This window comes from Eptesicus fuscus, chromosome 3, assembly GCF_027574615.1.
Source record: "Eptesicus fuscus isolate TK198812 chromosome 3, DD_ASM_mEF_20220401, whole genome shotgun sequence".
Classification (NCBI taxonomy): Eukaryota; Metazoa; Chordata; class Mammalia; order Chiroptera; family Vespertilionidae; genus Eptesicus; species Eptesicus fuscus.
This window is the reverse complement of record NC_072475.1, coordinates 67,200,310-67,206,569: the sequence shown is the minus strand read 5'-3', so window position 1 is coordinate 67,206,569 and position 6,260 is coordinate 67,200,310.

The following is a 6,260-nucleotide window of genomic DNA, read 5'->3' as shown; positions in this document are numbered from 1 at the left end:
TTTGTAATATTTCTGGTATCTCAGCTGCCAGATCAGGCAGGATAACTTAACGTGGCAGTTCTCAAATATTTAGGTCTTAAGACCCCTTTCCATGCTTAAAGACATTATTGAATACCCCCAAAGAGTTTTCTTGTAAAGTGAATTATATCTGTTGATATTTGCCATATCTGAAATTAAAACATACATTTTAAAAAGAAAAATGTACAAGCCCACATTCCATTCGTTGTCAGAGTGATGTCAACATCACACTTCATGTAGCTTCTGGGAAACTCCACAGCACACTTGTGTGAGAATGAGAGTGAAAAAGGCAAATAATGTGTTGGTGTGATTGTGACATACTTCTGACTTTATGAACCTCCTGAATAGGTTTCAGGCACAGTACTGAAAACTTCCCATCACTCTTATCATCATATATATATGGGCTTCAAAATGGACTTCAATCCAAAGCTTCTGTGCAACCCATTCCCCCTGCACCCCTGCCCAACAGAACCCAAACCTTGGTAGCAAAGCACAAGCCTTCCAGGTGGGCAGAGGGTTGGAAATGCAGGGAAAATGCTCACTCTTATATTCCAGCTCACCCTGCATCCTGCATCCTGAAACTACCTTGAATCTTACATTCATCTTCATCTTCTATGGGCCTTGGTTTTCTCACCTGTGAAACAGGGACACTTGGTTCAACGACACAATAAGAGTTGTTCCAAAGCCCAAAGGAAGAACAGGTAGGCAGAGAACCAGCATTTGTTCAGCCCCTGCTATGTGCTGGCGCTTAGCAGACACATGATCTCAATTATCCTTAGGCCCTCCTTGATGCAAAGGAAACTCCCCATTTCATGGCTAAGGAAACTGAGGCCCAGAGGAAACCTAGCGCCTGGGTGGTTTCAACATTCATGAGCTTGACATTACTCCTTGAGTGAGGGGTATAGATCACTCCCTGCAGGACCCTTGCCTAGGTGAGAAGCCGAGTGAAGAGTTGACCAAACCTACTAGGCTTGACCAAATTAGCCAAGGAAGGGCTGAGCTTGACTGTCAGGAGCAGTGTGTGCAGGGGCCCAGCCTGAGGGCCTGATCAGAAAAGAAGCCCTAGCCTACCCCCAAGGAACTCAATTCCTTGTCCACTAGGCACTCAGTTGCCCTTCACAGCCCCTCCAGGCCCCAGGGAGATGCTCTATAGACCAGAGGCACTGTTGCAGAACCAGAGAAGGATGGCAGGAGCAGGTGTGCCCCACCCAGCATCCCAGGGGCAGGGCCAGCAGGGTTAGTGGTGGGACATGATTGAGTTTTGGATCCCAACCAGCAGGACAGTGGGTAGATGACACTAAAGAATATCCCCAGGGATAACAACCCTGGAGAGGAACAGGCACCTGGCAGACACCAGAGAAGGCCCAGGCAGGATATGGGGTGATTCAGGTATGTCTTTGGGGCAGGACCCAGCTCCTGGTCCTGGGTCAGCCCACGTCTGCAACATTGGCCACTGTGTTCCCATCAGTGACTTGCATCCCGGTAGGGTGCCGTTGGCCTGGAAGGCAAATGGCAACCCTGACACCAGAATGTGGAGACCACCAAGCCCTTGAAACAGAGCAACAAGTACACAGCCAGCAGCTACCTAAGCCTGACATTCCACAAGTGGAAATCTAGCCACAGCTACAGCTGCCAGATCGTACACAAAGGGAGAACCCTGGAGAAGACAGTGGCCCTGAAGATTGTTCTTAGGATCCTGAGTCCTCCCACCGTTGGGGGCCTTCCTCAGTCAGACACCCCTTTCTCCAGCTCCTCACTATTCCCCTAAGACAGTGATGGCAAACCTACTGACACACGTAGCCATTTCTGATGACACGCGGCCGCATGCCGAGGATGAAACATTTGCTGCTCCTGAGGATGAAACATTTGTGACTAGAGTCTTGGAGTTAGTTTTTTCCTCAAAGTGACACACTACCCGAGTTATGCTCAGTTTTTTGGCGAAGTTTGACACACCAAGCTCAAAAGGTTGCCCATCACTGGGCCCTAAGACCTCTACACAGGTCAGCTTAGACTGGGCAGGTCTCACTCTCTTCCAGTTTCTACTTCTTCTTAATAAAGATCTAATCATTTATTTAAAAAAAAAAATACTGAACAGTGGTCACTTAAAGTATAGGCAAAGAAGACCACCTTATAAGATTCTGAGTCTTCCTTAAAGGAAGAACTCCTTACTAAACAGCTCTCTGTCCTTGAAGTGCCTAAACATTCCAGCCATGACCTTTCTGAGAATTCCTCTTAAACTGCAGAAAGTGATAGGACTAAGCCTTCTTCAATCACTAATAATTGGATTTAAATTGGTTTATTAAATGGATTATCAGTTACCTTGAAGGATATTGAGAGGTTTGGATTTAGAAGAGGTAAGTTTTGATGGACAGGACTTGGGAAGGTCAAAGAGAATGGAGAAAGGAGGAGGAAGGGATGACTCAGAGCTGGCAGACCCCAGATGTGTGTGGAGCACCAGTCTTGCCCTCTGGCTCTTGTTCTCTCATTCCTGGGACAGGCTCACCACATCCTCACTACTTACCTTATAGTGTTTTTTCTGAATTTCTGAATTGGAAAGAAGCAGCTTAAGCTTTGTATATTTTAAGCCAGACTGGGGAGATTGTAATTATTTGAGTCACTTAGAATAATAACTCAATCACATAATTGTCTTGTTAGAAAACATTTAGAAAAATTCCAGATTGGTGGTAAACCTATTCAGAGACAGAGGAAAGAAAAAAAAATAAAAATCTTTTGTGCTTAAATAAAATTAAAACTAAAAGTGAGGATTTCCAAGGGGGAGGAGGTAAAAATGTATTAATTACCAAGTAGGAAACATTTCATAAACACAGGTTCAAAGAGTATGAAATCCATGTTACAACTGGGGTTCGTTAGGCTTTGGATAAAATAGTTTTTCTTGGACCAACTTTCCTCTATTGTTATTCTCAACTTATCAGCAAAGAGATTTTACTTTGTAAAAATAAAGCTTCCTAAGTTAATCCCTCACAACTCTAATGTTGTTTCTCAAAACATTCCAGATTTGACTTCAGTCTCCCCACTACAGTTGCTCAGGTTAATTAATGAACTTGCACAAAGTCATGCAGAGCTATTATTTTATTCTAAGCAAGCCAACTATTGTACAAACATCATATTCATTTGAGCCTTGTGAGGTCGGGAAGGTATTTATGGGGGCAGATGTGAAAAACGAGGCTGACTTTCCTCAGGCTTCCTGCCCATGCCTTCTCTGTCCCAATTGTTCATCCTGTGACTCATCCCACATCCTACTTGTCAATATATACTGTTTGCTCTGACAATACACACAGACTGCAACTCCTACTTCCAATCCTACCACCTGGCCTAAACCATCATCATTTTTTCTCCTAGATTGTTGCTATAGCTTTCTAATTAATTTCCCTCCCGCTTCTGCTTTCTCCCCCTTATAATCTATTTTTAATACTGTTTAAAATAAAATTCAAAATTTCCAAGTTCTTCCCTTCTTTTTTTTAAAATATATTTTATTGATTTTTTACAGAGAGGAAGAGAGAGGGATAGAGTTAGAAACATCGATCAGCTGCCTCTTGCACACCCCTACTGGGGATGTGCCCGCAACCAAGGTACATGCCCTTGACCAGAATCGAACCAGGACCCTTGGGTCCGCAAGCCAATGCTCTATCCACTGAGCCAAACCGGTTTCGGCAAGTTCTTCCCTTCTTATTTAGAGTAGAAGCCGAAGTGTTTACACTGGCTCTCAGTCTCTACATGATTGGGCTCCCTCACACTCTCAGAAATATTCTTTCTTGCTCTGCCAACCACACTAGCCTCCTTGCTATCTCACCTACACACAGACATATTTCCATCACAGGGCTTTGGCACTGACTCTTCTCTCTGTCTTTCTGCCTGGAATGTGTGTGTGTGTGTGTGTGTGTGTGTGTGTGTGTGTGTGTGTGTGTTTTGGGCAAGGGCAGGGATTATTTTTTATCTGTTTGCTTGCTTGCTTTTCCTGGATGCCAAATACAAGTGGTTAATACATTTTTCTTGAGCAAGTTTACTTTATGCTGATACATTATGAGAGGAAGGAGTACAGACACCTTTGCATCGGAACACCCTTCCTGCCTATGGGAAAGTGTGATTGACCTAGAGAGGAGGAAAGGACTTTTAGAATTGGTGGTCATGAGGCCTAAAGGAAGCATAATGAATTTAGAGCCAAAAGAATGAGGTTTGATTTCCATTCCTGACATTTAGTAATGTGTGATCAGTCACTCCATCTCACTGAATTTGCATTTTCTTAATTATAATTTGCGTGTGCACCAAGTCTGTCTTACTGAGAGGCTGTAAGGCTCACGTGTAAGTTAATGTGTTCTCTGTGATCCCAAAACTCCCACTGAAATAGCACAGGGCTCATATCCTTCATTGCTTTCCAATTCCTTCTCACCCTCAGAGTCAGCCTCACTCTTGTTCAGACATGGGCATTAGACGTGGGGCTGAAGAGGAGGTAGGAGTGCTGGCAGTGGGAGCTACCTTTGGCTGAGTAGAGAGACAACCTGTTGGGCCTGTTCCCCAGTACACCATCCAGAATGATTTGGCCTTTCTTTTCACTCTGGATAAGGCAAAAGGAATAAAAGTTAATGTCCTTGCTATTTAGCATTTGGCTTTCTGAATAAGGTTTTGCCATCTTGCCCTGGAGTATAAACAGCCATAACCTGCCATCAGAGATGGCAAGGGCCCTCCAAAACATTTAAAGAGAAGGCAAAATTGATTTCCCTGAATTCTCTCCTTAGAGTTATGCTGCTTTACCAGATCTGATGATATGTCACGCTATTAAAACTGTGCCAGAACTCAAAAGGCTCCAGAGAACACAACAGATGCTTTGGTGCTTTCAACTAAAAAAAAATTAGTCCTGATAGTGAAAAATTCAACTCAAAAAGTTGGAACTCAAAAGGAAGTTATATTTTTATGGAAGGTGCTTTCACTTTTTAGTCCAACAGCAGAAAGGCACTGAAGCCCAGCTGCCCAGATGATGCACTTGAGATACCACATGATTCTGTATCTGCTGTTTAGTGTGTATTTAGTAACGTCCTAAACTTATATATGTGTTGGCTTCCCTTCTTATAAATCAAAGACAATATTCTAAATGTTTCATGTAGAAATAAATCATGTGATGGCTTTACTTGCTTTTAAGTAATATATTAATTAATAAACTAGATGGCTCTTCTGTAATAAATAGCAGGAAGCACTAAAATTTCAGTGATAGTGAGCAGTCTGATGAGAGCTCATTGATTCTATTGTGTGGATGGGAGTGCACCAACCTATGTTTGTGAAAACCACCTAAAAATATCCTAGAATCTTATTCCCCCTTTTTGCTTGTCCCAGTGGGTTTCTGAAAGGCCAAGTCAGTTCTGTGGCTGCCCAGACATGGTTGGAACCCCTTGGGTAAAGGAAATGCTTCTCTCTACTTTGCCTTACAGCTAAATTTAATTTACAAATTCCTTGGAAAGAGAGAATGCATTCCTTGATGGAACTTCAAGCCTATTAACTTGTATTTGATGTGACTGGGTTTTATCCCCAAGGTGTCATCAGAAGCCATTATCCTATACTAGAGGCCCAGTGCATGATTAAATCATGCACTTGTAGGGTCCCCTACATGCTTTCGCTTTTGATCACAGGGGAGCTGGGTGCCTGTCCACTGGTGCACCAGGCCTTTCAGAAGCCTCCAGCGCAGCGAAGGCTTCTGAAAGGCCTGGTGCCTGAGTGGACAGGCACCCAGCTCCCACGCTTTTGATGGTCCGTGGCGGGACATGAGCTTGCTGCCCCAGAGGCCCTTTCTGTGCCGCAGCACAGCCATGGTGCAGAAGCTGAGCTCGCGCCGCCGCTGGCTACGGGAGCTCGGTGTCCCGCTGGCCCAATCGGCCACCCCGGCCACCCCAAGTCCCGCCCCCCCCCACGCCTCCTGGCCAATTGTGGGCATAGCGAAGGTACGGTCAATTTGCATATTTGTCTATTATTAGGTAGGATAATAAAAGCCTAATATGCTAAGTGTCCAACGGCTGACCAGACACTTAGCATATTAGGCTTTTATTATCCTACCTAATAATAGACAAATATGCAAATTGACCATACCTTCGCTATGCCCACAATTGGCCAGGAGGCGCGGGGGGGTGGTGGGACTTGGGGTGGCCGGGGTGGCCGATTGGGCCGGCGGGATGCCAAGGTCCCGTAGCCAGCGGCGGCGCGAGCTCAGCATCTGCATGAGCTCAGCGTCTGCGCCA